This window comes from Bicyclus anynana, chromosome 7 (assembly GCF_947172395.1).
Source record: "Bicyclus anynana chromosome 7, ilBicAnyn1.1, whole genome shotgun sequence".
Classification (NCBI taxonomy): Eukaryota; Metazoa; Arthropoda; class Insecta; order Lepidoptera; family Nymphalidae; genus Bicyclus; species Bicyclus anynana.
The window spans coordinates 5370350-5384001 of NC_069089.1; the positions used below are offsets into that span (position 1 = coordinate 5370350).

A 13652-nucleotide genomic window follows, 5' to 3' on the forward strand; every position below is an offset into this window, starting at 1 on the left:
CACTGGCGCCTAGGGCAGGTAGGGAGCATCTAAGGTACGCGAAGAAAAACATTATCTCCCGAGGAGAAAAAAATTAAATTTATAACACCTCGCCACCGGTATAAAATCCGGGGGAATGATTTTTCTTTTACAAAATTTAGTGATATGTCAAACCTGTTGGACGCAGCAAATAAAAATGTACGACCCAGTGGGGAAAAAACGAACTAAAGACTTTGGGTTATTGCTAAAACAAGGGAAGGTTACCATATCAATCAAGGCGTTGACAAAAGTGGATTTTTTTTCACCTCTCGCTTGGGTCGTGGGATGAAAAAAGGGTCCGTGTTTATGGAAATGCAGTTAAGAGAGACGCGGAGGCTCGGGTACGCTGGGAAGGCTTCGCTGGAGTCTCAGGAAATATTTATACTTTACCTACTGTTTTTTATTTTGGTTCTATTTTTTCACTAATTAAAATTCCTAACGTTTAGGCATATGATAGATAGAATGATTTTAACAACCAAAAATTTGTTTCTAATAAACATTAATAATTAAAAACTAGACAAAATAATACACGTAATAGAAAATCAAATTATGTATTTATTTATTTTATTTTATCCGCATTTCTCGTAATGAATAAAGACAGCGTATTGCATTGCTAACTTGTGCGCCATTTCATAATTTGTGCAGCATTAATTAATTAAGCAACTTTTTAGATACCTATCGATAAAACCAGCGTAAATTCGATTTGGAGAATATATTTTTTAAGGAATATTTGTCATATCTTTTAAACAATGACCAATATACCTGTGTCATTGGTCACTATTGAGAGAACAGTAACTATTTTCCAAATAGTCAGAAAAAGTCTGTGTTAGGAATGGGTACGAAAAAAGTCCAGTGGGCAGGAATCGAACCATGACCTTTCGGTAATCAGTCTCGAGTCCGGCCCTTAACCGTGGAGCTATAGTGGCTTTATTTGACGATTATTATTATTATTATTAATGACCACAGCCAAAAGCTAGTAGTGTAGTTGCAGGTGTAAGTACCAGGCGCGCAGGTTGCGCAGGTAGTATGGGGTGGAGTAAGATTGATACAACGAGCGCGCGCCCCGCTGCGCCGCCGCATGTCACTCACCGGGCGGCGTGAGAACTACTGCCCGACCTACCTACTGTACGAGACAAGTATTTGTGATATTTTGTGCCAGCTCCGGTACCACATAACCTTTGGCCAGGGCCTTAAATATGAGGTAATTTAAGTCGCGGTCAATGATGCGTTCAAACTCAAAACTACATAATGTAGAAAGGTTACACAGCGAGCTTATTTTAACGGCTCTTTACGGGGCTCCCTACATGAGTATTCGAAATTAGACCAACCACACTTTTCAAATGTTCAGGTGTTAATTATAATGACCAGGACCGACGACTTAACGTGTTCTCTGAGACATGAACCACGAACTACTAAACTCTGAGCTGAGAATTTCTTGAAGAAAAAATCTCAACAACTTGAAAAATCACAACATTTCATAATCTGATCCACAATTTCCCAGGATCTGTAACCATCTCTGAACCAACGAGGGAGGCAGTTAGGATATTTCACAATATTTATTTCAGAGAGTGTGCTCAGAACTATTTGGATTTGGTGTAATTCAGTGAGGGAGGAATGGAGGGAGGAATGGACCAAACGCCAAGCATCAGAGAGATGTACTACTACGTAGTCGATATCCTTAACGCACGTAATCAGATCTACAAAATGTATTATAAGAAATACAAATACGATTTCACTAAAGAACATCGAGCCAAGCTCATTCGAGTCACCCAGATATTATTTACTACTCTTCACTATCGAGTCGGCGATAACTAGATGCCATAATCTAAGACTTGTTACACAACTAAGTATACATGTTTATAGGTATGAGCAAAAAATCCACAAACCAAGTCGAGTACGTATCAAACAAGCTTGTAAATCAAAACACAGTGACGCAGAAGGAAGTCAAACTCCGAGTTACATTAATTTCATTGCCTAATTAGAATTTCAACAAACAAAACAGCTTTACGATCCGAATGTGTCTAGATGAGTCGTTTTATTGTCTTTTTAGGAGGACGATTTCAAAAGTTTTACGGCGCGCCCGCGGTGACAGTTATTGTTTCGTATATTTGATATTCGGTGAAATATAAATCGCTACACATTCGCCTTGTTAATTTAAATAGATTGAATAAATATTGATCTAACTAAATTCTTTTTTTAAATCAATGTATGCTAATATTTTAAAGAGGTAAAGGTTAGTTGGTTGTGAGGTTGTTGGGGATAATCTCTGAATCTAATACTAAACTTAGTTTGTTAACTCTTTTACTAATAGAAAGTCACTTTAGTTGTAATTGTCATAGGCTATATTTTGTCTTCATGTTCCCATGGAAACGGTAAATAGCTTTACTTGGTACATTTTGGCTGTTTTTTTCGCGTACAACGGTTTGCTTCACATTATTAATTGGTAATATTTGATATTTTGTTTGTTCGTTTCTGTTTTTAACTCAAAACTAAACATACGTAATGATACAAACATATTGATATAGTTATAATAGGTAGATAAAACAAAAACACGACAGAGTAAAAGTGTGAGTCTCGAGTAAGTCAACGCAAAGATTAACCCATATTCAAACTCTGGTATCAACTCGGTCGCCATAATCTCTTAAATCAGTTGACCGAGACGTGAACGACCTACGAGCTACACGAGCAAGTCAAATGAATCACATTGCATGTATTCCGTTAAATTATAATTTAAGCTCGTTTTAAGAAATGCCATCCAATTAGCGTGCAAAGGTGCCCGTTGAAATGCTCAGACTTTTGAAGTCCTTGCTCTAGAGCTCAAAGGTTAAAGCATCGTTAATCTAATAGCATACTATATTATATAGAGGTAAAGTTTGTGAGATTGTAAAGTTGCAATATCTGTATTAACTTTACCCATAGAATGACACGTTATTTGTGAGCGTCATAGGTTATAATATGCCTCTATTTTATCCCCATATTCCCTCGGAATCGGTACCTACGCGGGTGAAACAATAGGGCGTCTGCTAGTCCATAATGTACTTAACTCGATGCCATTCAGTTGTACTTTTGTCGTTAGTTTTCTGACTGTGTTATTGACGTAAGGTACCACTCCTTTTAGGGATCGCTGCTGTGTCGAGTGGAATTTTGCCAGAATCTTATAGTAAGTGCGTAAGGTCTCTTCTAGTGTTCTAACCTTTTTCTAGTTTTCGTCACTGAGGGTCCAGTGAAACACAGATCTCGGCTTAGTTACAGGGATGTTAGAATGGATTTTAAAGATAAGTGAGATCAGTTTTAACACCTCTGTGAACGAACTTAAAATTCAAGGCCGAAAGAATGTTGTAAGAAACTGGGAAATGAAAGCGTTAAAATATCGACTAATGGTTGACTAGGCTTAATTGAAATCCGAGAAATCATTAAGAACTCTCTTAACTTTATTTATCTCATTATATAATACTCGTAATGTTCTTATCAAAATCCTTATAATAATGTACCTAAATTTATTAACCAAAGTCAGTAAAACATGAAGTTGCTTGCGATAGGATTCCAAACGCGCTTTAGTTTGACTAGAAAGCATATTTATTTATGCAGTACAATTAAGCAGCGATCCGCTGCCGCTTATACATTGCACCACACACCGAAACAAGATTTATTCGACGGGCCGCCGTGATCGATGAGCGGCGAGCGGGTCCGCGCGACAACCCTCACTACCGTATAAACAATAAAAACTATATACATTTAATTAAGTATTAAATTATATGCCCGATCAATTGATTGGTATGTTACTATCAATTATGGACGACCTACCTGCTATGTTATCGTAACTACACTTAAGTATAATTACTTTTTTACTTCAAAAATTGATTCTAAAATATTTGAAAAAGAACTTCAAAACAATCGAATACTTATGGACGAAATTTCTCCAAATTAAAACTTGCTTTTATGGAACTGTTAAAATGTTATCTTATACGGATTTATACCTATCCAATGTAGGTAAGTATATAAAACGTGTATGTATAGTTGAGTAGTACCTGCAGCTACTAGGAATTTAATGTCTTGCTATTTCTTTATACAGATTTCCCGGTATTAAAACCACGCACCTTATTTATTTCGGACATTCTTATTCATAATGACGTCATGGCGAAGCACGTAAGGCAGACAGTGTGGGACCAAGTTATACATAAAGCCTCAACGCGACCTCACGAAGGACATGTCGTTCTACAAAATATCGCTACACAATAATTTGTGATACTAATCTATATATGATGTTGTTGTTTGTGTAGCATTTTTTACAGTAACAAAATGTGTTAGACGCTATGCAGAAATTAATTAGGGATAGACACATAATGAACATTTCGTCTCGGTGATTGTTTAGAGTTTTATCTAACTGCCATTTTCAATAACCTATATCCGAAATCTGTCAAGTTGCTTACTTTGTTGGTTAATCTGTTTTTTTGCTAGGTATTTCTAGACGGTGTTAGTCTATGAAAACAGTAAATCATCAAGATACTTAATTCACAAAAAAAATTAGAAGTCCTTAAACCTAACCATGCTAAGATTTAACTTATTGTAGTTGACGCTACGACATCAAGACAAAATGTTTTTAAACAAGTCTGAAAGGTGTTTCACTCTTAAGGCCGTAGAATTCTCATTGTAATATATATTTGGCAGTTGTTAGGGCGGTGAATGCCAAATAGGCAAGTTCTATGACCCGCGCACATTCAGGCAAAGGATGAGGTGGTTTAGATGTGTGATTATGCCGTGCGGTTAGTAATTGAGGCATTTGCAAGCCACCTGGATGTAGGTAAAAAAAATATGTGAAAGATTTACCTGTCGTTAAAAAATGTATAATTGCTAATGTCGGAAATCGTCTCGTCTTTGCCGATTCGGCAACAGCGACTGGAGACTCTGTCACATCACACGCGGGCTTCGATCATGCGCCCTCATGTGACTTATGTACCCTATTTTTGCGCGGAATGTCCTGGAGCAAACAGGACAAGTTAGGGTACCGTCCACATAATTATATGAGATATTGGAGGGTGGCTTGGCCTTAAGTTGTTCACGACGATTATCCAGATCCCGCCTCCGCCTATCTTCAAAACCAAAGGTACTCCGCTGAACATAGGACCTCCACTCTGACCGATCTTTTGCTAACATCTCCCAACGAGTAGAATCTATGTTACAGTTAGCCAAATGCCTCTTCTGTACATCCTTATATCTCAAGAACTGTCCACCTTGTTTCCGCTTACCGTTCATGAGCTCCGAGTAGAGTAAGCGCTTGGCTAACCTCTCGTTGGGCATTCTCACTACATGCCCAGACCAGCGCAACTGTCGCCGCATCAGATATGCCTCAATACCACTGACTTGTGCTCGACGCAGTACATCAGTGTTTCTAATATGATCGGACCACCTGATGTTTTGAATGTCACGAAGGCACCTGAGATGAAACCTATCCAGCATACGGATGTGCTTGCGATATAACGTCCAAGTCTCAGCAGAGTAGAGAAGATTCGGGACTACGATAGCCATATACACTTTGATTTTTGTGCTCAAATGTAGATCATGTGAGCGAAACACCTTCTCTCGTAATTTACCAAAAGCTGCCGAGGCAGAACAGATTCTACCAGCTATCTCTGCGTCCAAATCACCTTTAGACGTGACAGTACTGCCCAAGTATTTAAATTTGTCAATCTGCTTGAGTCTGGTGCCCTTTAGAAATATATTAGCAGCAGTATCCTGTCCACTCCAGGTGTTCATTGCCATAACTTCAGTTTTAGTAACATTGATTTTTAACCCGAATTTTTCACACGCTTTGTCAAGATTCTCAACAAGCTCTTGCAGGCCAAACATAGTATCCGCCACAAAGCACAAATCATCAGCGTACATGACTTCCGCAATAAGGTCATACGAGACTTTGGAATGGGACTTTAGTCGTCTCAAATTAAACAGGTTACCATCTATACGATATCGAATAGATATACCCTGTGTATTGGTTTTTAAAGCATCAGTGACTACAACGAAAAAGTACAATGCAAAGAGAGTCGGAGCTAGAACACATCCTTGCTTTACACCACAAGTTACTGGAAAACGTTCGGATTCATCTCCTTCGACAAATACACAGCAACTCATGTTGTCGTGTAATAGTCTTAACATTCGTACAAACTTTTCCGTGCAGCCTAGCTTACCTAGTACCACCCACAAAGCCTCGCGAGGCACACTGTCGAAAGCCTTTTCAAGATCAACAAAACATAGAAACAAAGGTTGATACTGCTCTCGGCTCTTTTCTTGTAGCTGGCGTACTGAGAAAATTGCCTCACAGGTGCCTCGTTTAGTACGAAACCCAAATTGGGACTCGGGGAGTATCCTTTCTGAAATTCCTACAAGGCGATTTAAGAGGATGCGAGCAAAGATCTTACTAGGTGCTGACAGAAGTGATATACCTCTATATGAGTTACAGTCTGCACGGTTACCTTTGTTTTTATACAACGCACATATTTTTGAGACAAGAAAATCATCAGGTACTTGCTCTTTATCCCACATATGGCAGCAAAGCTCCCAGATTGTAAAGTGTAACTCATCTCCTCCGTATTTAAGTAGTTCGCCGGGAATTCCGTCAATACCAACAGCTTTATTGTTCTTCTGCTGCGCAATAGCAGTAGCTACCTCACTGAGTGTAAGTGTATCATCAAGGGACGTATCTTTAGGCTGTTCAGGTAGTGACCTTATGTAGCTAAGGTCGGCCAATCGATCTACATTCAGCAGTTCATCAAAATGTTGAGCCCAGCGTTTAAGCACATCTTCTTTACTCGCTAATAAATTTCCATCCAGGGACTTTATTGGAGCTTTTGATTGATGCTGGAAACCAACTAGATTTTGCACTTCGGCAAAGAAGGCACCTAGTTGATTGGTGTCACATAACCACTGTATATTTTGCGCCTTCTCTAGCCACCACCTGTTTTTTAAATTCCGCGTTAGCTTGCGTAACTCAAGTGAGCTACTTTTAATTTGATCTTTAATTGAAGGTGCATCATGTTGCCGTAAGAGATTTCGATGATTGGCTATTAAGTTCGAGATCGTCAGGTCATTTTCGTCAAACCAATCTTTATGCTTCTTAGTTTTTGTACCTAATATCCCGGATCCAACAGCACGTATGGTAGATGTCAAAGTATTCCAATTAAATTTTAACTCTCCCTTTTTACAATCAATATTATGAACAGATTGATTAAGAGCTTGTATGTAATTCTCCCGTACATCTGGACAGTTAAATTTTTCTAAATTAAAACGCACTAATTTAACCCCCCTCGTCCTACGCGGTAATCGTAGTTTTAGTTTTATTCTAGTAATAACAAGCCTATGATCGGACCAACAATGTGCCCCCCGCATCACGCGAGTTACTTGGACCTGAGATATGTCCCTATGACGGACTATTGCGTAGTCAATCAAATGTCGGAAATATATCTCTTGCATCATTCTTTGTATTAGATAATCAAAGATTTGGAACCTTTTTTCTTACTAGATTATGTTTTACAGACAAAGAACCAATCAAATCTTTCATCTTTATATATTTTTAGTGTAGATGTCCTCCGACTAATATGCCTGTGTACACCATTGCTGTCGTGATAATGTAGGTATAACTAATGTTAACGATGCACTTTTTTAACCCTCGACGCAAAATGAGGGGTGTTAAAAGTTTGACGTCGATATCTGTGTGTGCCTATCTGTGGCATCGGAGATCTCAAAAGAATAAATCGATTTTGATGCGGTTTATTTCATATGAATGTCAGTTTAGTGGCGGTGGTTCTTAGCTATTTTTTTGACTTATATCAGTCCAACAGTGTAAGAGTGTCAGTTCTTTTGCTAAATGATGTAAGGTATTTATTTACCTCCGACCCAAAAAAAAGGAGTGTCCTTGTCCCAAAAAAAGAGCCCATCTGAAAGTGTTTGTGTATGTCTGTGGTATTATACTCTTAAACGGATGGACCGATTTAGATGCGGTTTTTTTTTAGTATGAAAGCCAGTAAGTAAATCGTTGACTTTGATTCAGTACACATATTGTAACACCACTTAAAGTTTTCTGTTATGATGAAAATAATTTCTAGTGGTTATTCGAGATGCTCATGACCTTCGGGGCTTATCAAAATTTTTAATTTTAACTTGTTGAGAAATAATCTAGCCTTACAAAAAGTTGAAGTAGCATAACTCAATTCATTTATCACGACTATTAGGTGCACAGAATACAAATAATAGTCATAAGTAAAGCTTATCAAGGAACTATAAATATCATATTACATAGCCTTGTCGGGCCTTTATTTTATCCGCAACACAGGTGCCCGTCGTTACGCGCAGTATAAACTCTTTTGTTTCCATTATTGTACGAATATAATACGATTTATTGCTCGTGCAACCACCGAGCGGGAATACTGGGAAGACACCGACAGAGAAAAATATTAATACAGAATTGCAGCGTCCAGAAGGATGCCTTTACTTTATAATTTGGTATAAATAATCTATCTACATCTATACGCGTACAATCGCTGCTGTCTTAAGCTAGGCTGGGGCCCTTGGGCACACAAGAATTTGGGGCCCTTTTGAAAAGTAAAACGAGTGAATTTACATTTTTAACTAAGTATTTTATTATAGGTAATTAAATATAGTATGATATTATCTGTCATTAATGATCTTCGTCTGCTGCTGGTTTTTTCGGTACTATTACGATAACGGTTACTTTTGGGAGTTCTGTTGAACAAAATCTTCTATTAGGTCTCAATATTTTGAAAGATATTGATATTGTCAGTCTCCTGAGAATGGGGGACCTGGCACGGGTTAACCTTGCATTTTATAATACGTCAAACTTGTCATAATTCTAGGGATGCGTATAAGGGGCACTTTTTAAGATCTACTTACTAAAGAAATATTATTTAACCCGAAAATATTGATTTTAGAACATATGTTACTTGAACATTTTTAATTATTTTCGGTAAAGAATATAACCCTAGAGTTATGGGAAGTACTCCCGAGCACCCTGTATATCCATATGACATATCCTATACGACCGAATCTGAAGCCATATAGGCTAACCACTTGACGAACGAGACGGTTAATGAATAATAACAACCAATCATGAACAAAATAACATTAAGGAACACCAACAAAAGCTCTCTGTCATATCTTCACAGTTTAAAGCTTTTATCTTGATTAACGCGTTAAATATTCAAATAGTTGCTATAAACGACTAATCCTACACTTTTATTCTAAGACCATGTTATGATTTATTGACAACATGTTATTTATTAACTGCAAACAAGGTGATTTAAACGGCAGATACAGCAAAGTGAATTTATGGCAGCTTTGAACGGCTTATAAAGATAACGCGATTATGAAATCTATTAAGAATATGGAAAGAGCGTTAAAAGTAAATAAAAACGTGAAAACCGGTCATGTTAAGCAAAGGGCTTATAATCGGCTCTATTAAAACAATCTGTTTTCATTAACCCATGTTTTTAGTTTGAGAATGAAGTTTTAGTTTACTGCCAAATATTTTTTGTTAAAAAATATTGTTTTATTTGTATTAAAATATCTGTCAGATATTAGAAAAAAAACGTGTTTTCATTTTGATTATAAATTATTTTGTTATGAAATATAATACAACGGTTATATCTGTAAGCCAAATCCCATTTTTTACAAACACTATTTAGTTAAAGAGGATTTCCCCGTTATATTTTAATTAGTAGTAGGCAGGTAGATTATAATAACACTTTATCCATATAGACATTCTAGCTGACGCCGCGCGGTTTTACTCGTGTGGTTCCCGTTCCCGTAGGAGTAGGTGGATAATAATTCCTTCCTTGATAAATGGGTTATCTAACACTAAAAGAATTTTTCAAATCGGACCAGTAGTTCCTGAATTTAGCGCGTTCAATCAAACAAACAAAAAACTCTTCAGCTTACGAGTAGGTACATTGGATAGCATAGGAACATTGGATAGCATATATCTGATAATAATTTATTTAGATCACTCCCAGAAAACAGTAAAATTTATAAGAATAACAGAAAATAATATATTTTTTCACAATATTAGGTATCTGTTAGATTTTTCTTTTTATTAGAAAAGTTTTCATTCACAGTAATTTATTAACGATTAACTCAAAAAGACTAAGTATATTTCTTATAATAAAATGTATACTACTTTTCGGAGAATTATCCAACGCTATTTAGGTTAAGTAGGTTATGCACTTGTTAAATTATAACATAGTCGTATCCAAATAAATCTCAAGCTCTTTAACCTTTTGTTTTAATAAAGTGGTAAAATTTATGCCACAATAGTTTTCAACAGTATTAACATACATATTCGTAAGTTCAGAAACCTGAACAATAAAACTTTATCACACCCATCTCACAATAAACTGCGGTGTGGCGAACTGCGAGCCACCGAGAGCCATATTTGCATTCATATCATTTTATTTTATTATGAACAATAAAGAATTATAAAAACACATATTATGCCCGATTATTGTTGCTTTTATTTGCTTTGTATGTGTCGATGATCGTAACTTTTGGTTATTAAAATAAATAATTGTTCAATATTTTTATTATTGGAAGCTAATGAAGTTATGATCATATTTAGCAGTAGCGAAGACTGAAACTTTCTAGTAGGTAACCCGTTAATGTGTTGGCGGAGTACATTATGTTATTAACATCCGTTAATAATAATTTAACGTACATTTTTAAAAGGTAACCCGATAGGTATCGGGTTGTTAGGAACCATCGCCCCTGATATTTAGTAATTATATTATACTCAGTTATAGCTGCTTTTATTTATTTTGTAACGATCAATGAATCTTTCGTTATTAAATAAATAAACATTCAACTGATCTAACCGTTTCTTATATTTTCTAAAGATTAAAAATTAACGTTTACTTTATACTAAATTCATGTGGTCCCAATTACCTCCAAGGATAATAATTCACAGAAAAAAATTAATGTATGGATAAAACTTTTTATTAGATATACGAATTCAGAAATTGATGATTTTAGCAGATTTTAAGTTTGATAGGGCTTAAAGTTTGATAGAAAGTAGTCTTCATTCGCACGAGAGTTAAAATAGCGGTGCGTTAAAACCCAGCGTTAGCGGGTGTAACGTATAGTATGAAGTTAGGGTCTATTTCCAACGCCCAAAATTGAGCCAAACAGCGTTGCATTTTCATTTTTGGGTGTTGGAAATAGACCTTAGTTTAACTTCATACTATATTTTAACGCTTATTCAACATCCGTTAAAAAAAACTTTCGTGCATATAAGGGCTAATCGTTCCTCTCATTTAAACACTTCAAAACTTTTGCACTTATATTATTTAGATTGAATTATTAAAATTAATACTGAATTATATTTAAAACTCTAATTAGCAATTATATATTTTCATTGTTTGTAATTCAAAATTGTCCAACTATTTCATTGTCGCGTTACGAGTCTACACTAATTTGTATTGTCCAAAAGGTTCCCACTTCAATTCTCATTCGTGTCAAGTGCACTTTAGTAATTAGTCTATTTTATAATGATTATTGTTTTAACTCCTTAACTCTTTGATGTGTTTCAACCGACGCCGGCCAATTACCATTGCTTGGTTACCACAAGGTCTTAGTTTTGTAACGTCTGCTATCCGCTATTTCTCTAGTCTTTCGTACATAACTTAATTAATTAATTAACATGTAAGCCAGTGTCTAATTATACAAAATAGACGCAATTAGAGAGATTTGTGTAAAAAATTTGGGGCCTGTCGAATTGGTTCGGTGTAATAACAGATCTCTGGGAAGAAGACAAGAAATAATTCAGATACAACTAGATAAAACATCAGAAATAAACCGTTTAGAAACTTTAAGAGTATATAGTAGATTGGGTGTAGCCCACTTATTTTACTTACACCTTATTACCTATTAGACAAATAAATTAATTTATAGACAAGTTTGTTTTATAGAGTAGTAATATTTTTTATTATATATAGAAGTAAGTACTTCTATATTTTAAAATTATTATTCATTCAATTTATTTTAAAATATACAATGTAATTTTTAAAGCCAAATTAAGTAATAAGATAATTAAAAATAACACTGCAATTTTTTGTTAAATGATGTAATATGTTTTATTTGCTAACGTCATTTCCTAGAACGTTTTTGCATAAATAAAGCCATCCTTTTAACATTACGCGTAAGTAGTTAGCCCTTTAAAATAAGTGTTGGGATTAAATCCAAGTCTCTCCGCTGTCCGACAAACACATTGTCTTGTAAATTTCCCACAACGAAATTAAAAGTGAGAATTCAATCCCCAGCGAGCCGCATTAACGGTATCACTGTACAGTACACTGACTTTAAATATTTAAACAGCGCAGGTATTATTACATCCGGGTTTAAAAACCATAACAGAACGCAACCTACTTGGAAATGTTTACGTAGTGTAATTATGCTAAAAATTGTAAGTGAACCTACGTAGGTGGACGTGCAAACGGGACGCGAGTGCGTTACGTTGCGATTATATCATAATGTTTGGACATTATGTAATTTAGCGAACAAAAGGCGAATATTTCGAGCCGTTCCTCTAGTTTATGTTGCCGAGAAGGGTATTAAGGTAAATTGTACAATTGTGGGCACGGGCCACTCGTTAGACGGCGGCTCCACAGCGGCCGACGTGACGTCTCAGCGGCCATGTCGCATTGTCTCCGCTAGTGACGTCTCTCCACTTGAGCTGATCGAGGAAGCGTTGCTCGGTTTGTGTACTTCAAATGACCAATAATTCATAAGTGGATTAATATTTGCACTAGTGGGGGTTGGGCTTCGACCATGAGGTCGAGATATGCGGCGGAGTATCCGCCAAATCCAAGGGAACGCCAGTCTGTATACCAAAACACTTTGAAGATCTTTTTATTTAACCATTTGTTTTCACAAATTGGCTAAAAAACACGCCCTAAATGCGCAACTGCTCACCTCGCGACCGAATCCGCCCGATTTATGAACACAAAACAAAAGATCTATACACCATTTGACGGATTTTTTTTTGTTGTATACTCTATCTAATGAAAGTATTGTGTGGGTGATACCCAGGAGTTCGGGCAAGCGCAGTAATTCTAGAGGACGAGTTCATGAGCAAAATGTCTTGGAAATTCTTGCATCTTTATAAAGTCACATCAAAAGTCACAACCACATCTTACAGCGCGGCTTCCTCGCACAGCGCCAGTGGACAGACGGCATTATGCGTGCCCGACCTTAGATGAAACGTTAACTGGAAGATTTATAGCGGTCATAGAGAGGCTAGTTTTGTGTCCGGAGAGGTCTTTCGTCGAAATACTCAGGTTTCTTAAGAGCCCAATTTGTGGGAGCACTTAATGCGCTGTCGTGCTCGCATGCATGCCCCGCCTTTTTATTGCTGCCCCTAACTGTAAACAACACCCATTCTGGGTTTGGTCTTGGCCCGGCTTAAGGTTGTAATGCGACTGACAATGCGAGATAAATCCGCTTATTAAAAATAAGTTTACTCCTTCGCCCATAAAGGAGCTCGTGTGGAAAATCCACAGTCTGATGTTATCTCAAACGTTGTTTGCTCAACAATGACTGATATTTTTACGAAATATGCTTAACTTTATAATATAACT

General features: G+C 36.6%; 1 protein-coding gene across 3 annotated transcripts in view; it reads right to left on the reverse strand.

The window, feature by feature from the left end:
• Window positions 1-13652, reverse strand: part of LOC112058203 (GATA-binding factor C) — a 155371-nt gene that overhangs the window by 70418 nt on the left and 71301 nt on the right. The window lies entirely within an intron of this gene.